Consider the following 9,830-nt stretch of genomic DNA (forward strand, 5'->3'; position numbering starts at 1 on the left):
AATCTTGTTGCTTCCTCAGAGGGACTAGGGTTATGATTATGAATAGGGTTAGGGTTAGGGTTATGAATATGGTTAGGTTTATGATTAGGGTTAGGGTTATGATTAGGGTTAGGGTTATGATTAGGGCTAGGGTAAGGGTTCTGATTAGGGTTAGGGTTATGATTAGGGCTAGGGTAAGGGTTCTGATTAGGGTTAGGGTTGTGATTAGGGTTATGATAATGGTTAGGGTTAAGGTTAGGGTTAGGGTTAGGATTAGGGTAAGGGTTAGGGTTAGTGTTAGGGTTAGGGTTAGGATTAGGGTAAGGGTTAGGATTAGTGTTAGGGTTAGGGTTAGGATTAGGGTTAGGGTTATGATTAGGGTTAGGGTTAAGGTTAGGATAAGGGTCAGGGTTATGAATTGGGTTAGGGTTATGATTATGAATAAGGTTAGGGTCAGGGTTACGGTTCTGATTATGATTAGGTTTAAGATTATGGTTAGGGTTATGATTAGGTTAGGGTTATAATTAGGGTTAGGGTTATTATTAGGGTTAGGGTTAGGGTTGGGGTTAGGGTAAGGGTTATGATTAGGTTTAGGGTTATGGTTATGATTAGGGTTAGGATTATGATTATGATTAGTCAGGGTTATGATTAGGTTTGGGGTTAGGGTTGGGATTACAGTTAATGTTGCACTTGGGGTTAGGTTTGGGATAGTATTAGGTTTTAAGGTTGGGATTAGGATTAGGGTTGGTATTAGGGTTAGAGAAAAAGAGCTACAATGATATGCAGACAAGTTTGTGCTACTATATCCCAATCCCATTAATTAATCTTGCTTCATGGTATTGTCCTCCATTATCTCAGTGTTTCTGCATTCAAACAGACAGACAGAAGGAAGGCTTCTGTTAGTCTGAGCACATCTGAATACTGCTGGCACATTTTAAATAACTTTGACTGTCATGCTGCATTTTTTTCTGACAGGCTCAGACAGATGTGGGCTAAATTTCTCATGCATGTGCAAATGCAGATTACAAACTTGTTCTCAGGCTGAATTTTTCTCTGAAGAAAACCACAAATACACTAACCGAGAAAACGCTGTGAATTTATTCGTTAACATCTCTCAACCCGGCAAAGTGAAGGAAAGCTGGAGTAATGAGGGGGCAGAATGGAAAGAAAAGACAGTCCGTTTGCAGCATCAGGACTGATCTTTCAGTCTGCATGTGTTTAGCAGCCTTATCTACTTTTAATACACTTTTCAAATAATGCAGGAAGAGCATAAAAGAACACATCAAAGAGTCAGGGCTGTCTGTGATTGTGTTTGAGCCAACACTTGTTTCAGACAAATGTAAAAAATATTAATAGCATGCTTTAAGAACAGGTGTAAAAGCAAAGGCAAGTGGACACTGGAGGAACTGCAGAGTTTTTGCACTTCTGCATTGGTTTAATCTGTAGTTTGATTTAAAATACCAGAGGTTGTTGTTTCATTTATAACACCTGCCTCTTCCTGATCCTTGCTACACTAATGCTGTTCACTCTGCCCTTCTGCTAGCTTCCCACCTACGCCCCATCCACTTTATTTCAAGTCTAGAAGCCTTTGGTTCACATTGGTACAAAGGGGCTTCGCATTGTGCTACCTGCTGAGTTGTGGAATGCTGCCTGGCTAACCCAGGGAGCATTTTTGGGACAGAGCAATCAGCACCAAGCAACATTTTAAATAGATGGTTAAATCTAAGACAATAGTACGGTGGGCAAAACCCAACAACATTTCAGAAAAAACAAAGACATTTCATAAAACATGACGACATTTCACAGATAACATTTTACAAAACATGACAACATTTCAGGAATAACATTTTACAAAACAAGACGACATTTCACAAAAAACAACATTTCACAAAACGGAAAGGGGAGGGACGACACTTCTTGTTTCTGATTGGACAGCTTGACATCGTCTCCCGTCTCTATTAAAACATCTCAGCTGAGTCCCTACACAAATTTAAATTGAGTTGGAAGGAATGGAAGAGGAGATGGAAATAAAAAAGGAATATTTTGAGAAAGGATACACATGTAATGTAGCCTAATAGTCCTATGGTGTAGCCTACATAGTAGATAGCCTACCATATCCTCAGGACTCTGAGTCAGGTGTCCGACCTCAGATGAAAAAGCATCAGGTCTTTTTTCATGTTCTGATTACATGTAATTTGACTACTCTTTGGAAAGTACTCTGATTACATGTAATTTGACTACTCTTTGGAAAGTACTCTGATTACATGTAATCTGAATGCTTTTGGGAGAGTACTCTGATACTCTGATGAGTACTCTGATCCTCTCTCCACGTGAAGAACAATCTTTTCACACTGTCTAACGTGCTTTTAAAGTATCTCAATTAAATGTTTAAATGAAAACACCTAAATCTCAGTTAGATAAGCACTGTCATGCAGGCCTGTGGTGAGGTGGTTGGTACTGTGTTCTTTAAGTGATAAAGTTTCAGGTTCAAATCCTGGACAGAGACCTACTTGGAGGTAAACTTTAAATGTTTTCATCACAAAGGAGACGAGTTGAGCTTTAGAAGTACCATTAAGATATAAATGAACAAACCTAGAGAGACAAGCAGAAACAAAGCGGACAGGGCTGCTGCCTTTCAATGCAAGGGTCCTGGGTTCAAATTCCAGCAGGCAAAAACTTTCCTCACACTATAGTTTGAACTGTGCTTAAGAAGTACAATGGAATGAAAAGCCCTACAAAAGTAAGTTCAACCAAGCAGCCCTGTGATGTTGAGGATAGTCCTGCTACCCTACAATCTGATCGTTCTGGGTTCAAATCCCACTAAGGGCTTTCTATGTAAGATGAAAATGAAACTGTTTCCTCACAATGTGGCTGAGCTGTGCATTTAAACCACTACTATGTAACTCTGTGATGTGATTGATAAGGCTGCTGCCTTACATTCAGATGGTTCAGGGTTCAAATCCCACTAAGGGCTTCTGATGTGGGATGAAATTGAAACTGTTTTCTCACTATGTGGTACAAGCTGTGCTTTTAAAGAACTGTCAACATACATGTAACCTTCACTCAAAGTTGGTCTGTAGATCATGAAGCAGTGCTTACTGTTGGGCAACAATAACTTCTGTGATCTTGTAACTTGTTTCCACTTTAAAGTTACTTGAAATGAATTTTCCATGGAACAAAGTAATGAAGGAAACACTCCCCAGGACCACAAGCTTAAAAAAAAGTAAATTTAAGGAGTCCCCACATAAGTACAGAGTCAATGTTTGCTACAAAATTTGCTCCAAGAACTGTCAAATATTTTCTCTGGACTTTGGCTTTCCAAATGTGCTTAGAATTTATGAGGGGAAACAGGGATCTAATAAGGCTTAGTATAGCTTCAGAGCTAATTTTTCATCTAAGCTTGGCTGAGCTTTGATTTCCTCTGGATGCTGCTTCATAAAACAGAGACTCTTTTTTTTCCAGAATGGACTGGTATTCGCTTGGACCATGTGTAAGACTTTTTGTCCCCTAATCCTAACCCTAATTACAACCTTAACTGTACTCTAACCCTAACCCTAATCCCAACCCTATTCCTAACCATAACCCTAACCCAACCCCAACCCAAATCCCAACCCTAACCGTAACCCTAATCCCAACCCTAATCCTAACTCAAATCCCAACCCTAATCTAACCCTTATACTATCCTAAACCTAACCCTATTACAACCTTAACTGTAACCCTAACCCTAATCCCAAACCTAACCCTAATCCCAACCTAACCCTAATTCCAACCCTATCCTATTCCTATCTCTAACCCTAAACCTAACCCTTACAGAAACTTATCTTTTAAAAATAAAGGACTGCACAAGACTTTTTCTTTTGAAAATGATGTTAACAGATAACATGTATGTTTAGAGGATTAGACAGTACATTAGCATTGCAGTGTTCAAAAATGCCCAAACTTATCATAAACTTTGATTTGTATTAAGGAAAACGCAATTTAACCGTCAATTACATTTTCTTCACTTTGAAAGTTACAGGCTGCTGTTCAAAGACATCTGAGAAGGCTTTTAAAGGGGGATTTGTGTTGTACTGCTGGCAAAGCTCCAAAAAAATCCCAGAAGCTTGGATTTAGTCGTTTACATGAGTTATATTTCCTCTGGGAAGTTCAGCTTCATACATTGATACCTCATCCTTATATAGTCCTGTATTTCTTATTTTAAGATTTATAGCACCATGCCAAACACTAGAGACATGATTGAGGTGAGTACGCCAAGTGGTGAAATGAAAATTATAGTTTAAGGAAGGGGGATCTCAACCAAAGCACAACTTAAATGTTACAAGGCGACATTCGCAAGTCTGCTAAGGCCCCCTTACACTGACAAAATGAGAAGGATATCTGACAAGTCAGAATGACTTCTTTAAAATGATTTGTAAACAGGGAAAGAGTTGCAATAATAGCTATCAATCTTTATTTAGCACCAGCTCCTTACAGATGTTATCTCAAGACTCTTTACAAAAAGAGCAGGTCTAGACCGTTCTCTCTGTTATCTTATTCACAAAGACCAGACATCAGCTTAAGATAAGATCTCATCCTCAGAGAGACAAAGGTTACTGTATTTTGTGGATATACTTGATATCTTCCTTCCATCTAAAATACAACCTGCTTTAAAACCTCAGTTAGCCAACTTTGTGAGTGTTAGCTTATTGGCTAGAATGATTCAGCCTGAGTGTTCTTAGGTTTGGTTTACAAGCACCAATGTTAGCTGGTGCTTTGGGTTAGCTTGTGTTTACAATAAGCTCACTAAGCAGAGTTTTTGCTCCTATGCATGTTACTCCTTTAACATTAAAAGACACAAAAATAAAGCTAGTGTTAGTTGTTCTAATGCACCCCTCTTTACCCACATTACTCAAATACAGCAATTCAGAAGTTTCTGACAAAACATTGTGAAGCTGTTGTGGGTGTACTAATAATAATGGGCTTGTTATCTATGTTCCCAGCAGGCCAACAATCGAAGGGTCGCAGAAAACAACAAATATATGGCTTCCTTAAAGCAACATTTACTTGATGGGTAAAGGCTTTGAAATATATTAGGATTCTTTACCAGTGAGTGTATCTCACACAAACTTTGGTTGGAAATTGTTGCTAATCAGTGCTTGCTAACTTTAGCATGAAAACTTCCCTACTCATGGTAAGAAACATTGAAGCTGTGGTTGCTAAGAAAATTAAAGTAATTAAAGTAATTAAAATTGGAAAAGTAGTTATTTATTTTCCTTGGTTAAATTGATCAACTAATGAGCGAGGGCAAAGAAAAAGCTGTTAGCAATTATTTTTCCTCCTCCTAGTTTTTTCAAAAGTAACTTTTCAGAACTAACGCAATAATTTGTTGACAAGATTAGTTTTGTTTGATTTTATTGGTCAACTCTGTGCTTGTTGATGTTAGAAAAAATTCAGACACTTGTTCAGGTTTTAAACCAGAAATCACCTTACAGTAGCTTTACACAGCTTGCAAATTCTCAAACCATGAGTCTTAAGAAAGATTATGTTCAACTCTGAGAAGTGTTTACACAACATGTGCCATTTATACCTTTTAAAGCTAGAAGGTGAATTAAAAAAAAGACTCTTCTCTCTGGTCGCTTGTGGTTCTCCCAATGTGGGATTTTAGAGAGCAGCAAGAGATATAGCAGTAGGAAAGGCTGGAGTCCCTCTGCTGCTGTAAAAGCAACACTTCACTCTGAAATGAAGGGGACCTAAAGTGTGCTCATAAAACCAGACATTAGATGCATGAGGATTTATTCATAGTGCATGTACTTCCTTTGCATTTCATAAAAACAGACTTCCATTTGTGGTTATTTCTTTATACAAATATATACTGCATGAAATAAAACTAGAAGTCATTTAGAAAATTGGTCAATACATTTAAAAGCAGTATGTAAAACATTGAAAAACAACGTTGTCACATTATTTCATGATACATTTGCAAATTGCTCAAAAGGCACCAGTGTTACATTTAATATAGTTTCTTTATATTATTTCAGCACAAACACATGAGCATGATAATAAAAGGACATGGCTGGTCATGCGGTAAAACAATGTTTAAAGAGAAACAAATACTTAAGTGTTGGAACCATGGCAAGAAATGTAACAGCAAGGCTACTTTGGTTGTAACAGTATTCAAATCCATGAAATACATTCAGTTAGGTTCTCATAAATAACATTTTAACACTTTACACACCCTTCTTCACAGTGTTCTCACTGGTATTTCTTAAAGTTTGCTGTCGACCTCACAGTAACTCCTGGTTGAGATGGCTGAGGAGGATTAGGGTTGAGTGCAAAAGGCCTCCGAGTACAGTCATGTTGTTCTTGGGTTCTGGATGAGCACCAGGCAGGTAGAGCCAGCTGTTAGCACCAAGTGTTTGTGTTTGCACAGATACACATAAAAGGTTTACCTTGAGGTTGAGTTAATCTGAGAGAGGTTTCGCCCCGGTGACTGCAGAATCATCAGGTCTGAAGTGGTAAGGCGTTGTGAGGAGCTGTGACGGAGGGAGGAAAGAAAAGAAAACAATTACATTCCCTGTGTCCATCACACAGTCCCATCCTAAAATGTGGGGTACTTGTATTCAGCTGTTAGAAGCCCGGACTGGACCTGCAGTGATTAGATGGTACAAAAGCAGTGTGTGTGAAACTAGCTTGATCAAATAGAGATGAAGGTTAACTTGTGGTGGCTGCTGCTGTTACCACAGCAAACTGAGAAAATGTTTCACCACTACAGCTCAGCATTCAAGATTTACAGGGAAAATTACTCAAATTAGAGTTCCCACACTGACACATGTCTCTGACATCTCTTAAGATGTTTCTGAGCATATTTAAAGGGACAGTTCTTTTAAAACAGCATGGAATATGTCACAACTTCCTATCACTGAACAACGACAAATCCGACCTCATAATCATCGTCCCCAAGTTCCCTCACAAATCCCATGCCAAATTTCACTCTCACTTTAAATAACTCGAACTCTATCTCCTGCACCTCACATCCGTAACCTTGGAATCATTTTTGACAGCAACCTTTCTTTTCAACACCACGTCACCCAGCTCACGAAAACGGCCTTCTTTCCACCTCCGAAACATAGCCCGCCTCCGTCCATATCCTCTCTTCTCTGCCGCAGAAACCCTTATCCACGCATTCATCACATCCCGTTTAGATTACTGTAATAGCATCCTGTACGGCACATCATCCAAAGTCCTCCATAAACTGCAATACATTCAAAACTCTGCTGCAGCACCCGCTCCTGTGACCACATCACCCCCGTCCCCAACATCTTCATTGGCTCCCTGTCCCCTACCGCATACAGTTTAAAATCCTCCTCCTCACCCACAAAACCCTCCACCACCAGGCCCCTTCCTACCTCACTGACCTCCTCCACCATCACACTACTTCCCGTAACCTGCGCTCCCTCACACGCCAACCTCCTGTCCCCACCTCACAGAACCAAGCACCGAACCTGGGGGGACAGAGCCTTCTCAGTAGCCGCCCCCACCCCTCTGGAACTCACTCCCCTCCCATATCAAAACTGCTCTGACCTTCAGCTTTCAAATCTCTTTTAAAAACTCACCTTTTGAGTTAGCTTTTCATTTGTGATTGTACTGTGGTGTTGTTTTGTTTGATCTGTGTTTATTTGTTATTTGTTTTTTTGCTGTATTGATTTAACAATTGTAAGGTCTTTGAGTTTTTGAAAAGCGCTATATAAATAAAATGTATTATTATTATTATTATATACATGAGACAACTAAATGAGATTTCTGTGAGGAAAGTAAAGCACTGAAAAATGCACACTTAATTAATAATGGTTTATACTTCTGCTTCAATATCATAATATGGTTCTCCAATATTAACTGACTTGACATTAGGAGCACAAATTTGAATTGAAAGTGTTTTAATTTTTACTGTGTCTGTGCAGCCTTGTTTTTTTCTAAGTGGAGACAAAGGTGCTTTCCAATCATTCTCTTTTTCCATTCTTAAACAGTCTGAAAATGACCAAAATCAAGTCCTGTATTTTTCTTTATTGCTTCGGACTCCTCAGCTGAAAACCAAGAAGCTCTATTAAAGTTGTGAGAAACACTCTCCTGGGCCCGTATGCACGTCCAGCCTTTAGCAATGAAAACAGGTCATTTGTACTAATGGTGAAAAAAAAAAAATTGTGGTGTGCATGAGCCAGGTTAACGCTTCAACAAGCATTACATTTAATGGAGGGCAGAACCAGCCATTCAAGTGCTAATGGCAGGATTACCTCACCTGTAGCTGTTTAAAGGATGGAGGACATTGGGCTTATGCGTTACCGTTTAAGACGAAATAGGCAAAGACAACTGATATTAGGATCGAACAATCCTTTAGAAAAGTATGACAATGTCAAAATACACAGCACATTTAGATTTAGGAGACGCAGCATAATTCTAATCCGTCAGCAATACCGTGAAGTGAATCCTTCCCAACACCCAAACAGTCCTCATCCTTCATGGGGGGACAGGTGGTCCTCCACCTGGACCACGTTAGTGGCGGTGCTTGTTTGCGCGAGGCTGCTTTCATGTTTGCTTATTTTATTTTTTAGGTCTTGCTACTGTGCGCTCACCACACACATATACTTGGTTCAAGATCTGAAGCCAAACTCTTCCTTTCTCCTTGTTTGTTATCTTGACGATTGACTTGCTGATTATTGTTGTTATTCGTAGTAGGCATGCGCAATTCAGTTTTTTTGGATAGGGTTGTTTTTCCAGGAGGTTCCCTGGACATGACGTTTTGTACCAGCCTCACTTCCATGGCGCAATTAGTTTAATTGGCCAATTATTTGCAGTCGGGCATGCGGCTAACGCTACGGCCAAATGGGTCGTTCCATAACGATACGTTATGACTACTGGTCCCGTTTGTGTAATGGCTGGACGTGCATACGGGCCCTGGTCCCTCAACCACTCCTCAGCCACTAGCCTGATCCACAGATTTCCTGATTCTACATTACCTTACTCCTCTTACTGCCACACATAAAAAGCATACGACACCAAGCTGCCTTTAAAGTGAGATCTTAACACCTTACAGTTGTTCATGAGAAAGTCTGCATGTCAATCTAACACCCCCCCTAATCCATCACAATAGTAGCTTAATGATGAGCAACACCTGTCACTGCCAAACCTGCATTGTGTATTAACACTGCTAAATAGCCATTGATATCTTTTTGGCCATATAATTCTTGGAGGTACAACAGACACAGAGCACCAGAAAGTATTCTCCTCTCACACTGTGCCAGCTATCAGTAAGCAGCTTAGGAAAGTGCTACAAGTGATTCTGGCTGCGAGCCACTGGCAGTGATACAGACAGACACACTTCCACAGCACTGATGGAAACTTCCAGCTCCGGATCCATGTTGAAATACTGAATAATAAAAAGCCACTGTGCTGTAAGACTGCCACAGTGTACCTTATTATTATGTTTATCACAGAGGGATCCAGTAGTTCTGAAACAAACAGATTGTCCATTTCCCCGAGCACATATACGATGACAGAAACAGGCTGAAGATCATTCATATCATTACTGTACCAAGGAATATAACCCAGATTTTCATTTTACCTGTCCACAAACTAGACTTGTGATTCCTGTACGATATGAAAACATAACATTACACATTTTCAAATTCAAGGAATGCAGAGAGGCAGAAAAAACATCAACCCTCCCATGGATGAGCTGTCAGAGTGCAGGGTCTGTGTATGAATACTCCACACAGTGTGTCTGATCTCAGCGAGTTCTTAGGATTTGCCAGGGTCTTTGATGGAGGAAGAAAGAGCAGCCAGTCTCAGGCTCCTGGTGGTGGCGTCCAGCTTCTCGT

At 39.9% G+C, this 9,830-nt stretch overlaps 1 long non-coding RNA gene across 1 annotated transcript; it reads right to left on the reverse strand.

Moving 5' to 3' along the window:
* Positions 1–5,734: 5,734 nt before the first annotated feature.
* LOC117824265 lies at positions 5,735–9,830 on the reverse strand. The gene is made up of 2 exons (XR_004633550.1): positions 9,725–9,830; positions 5,735–6,491 (listed from the first exon to the last, which is right to left on the reverse strand). It is a non-coding gene; the product is annotated as an uncharacterized LOC117824265 (long non-coding RNA).

This window comes from Notolabrus celidotus, chromosome 13 (genome assembly GCF_009762535.1).
Source record: "Notolabrus celidotus isolate fNotCel1 chromosome 13, fNotCel1.pri, whole genome shotgun sequence".
Classification (NCBI taxonomy): Eukaryota; Metazoa; Chordata; class Actinopteri; order Labriformes; family Labridae; genus Notolabrus; species Notolabrus celidotus.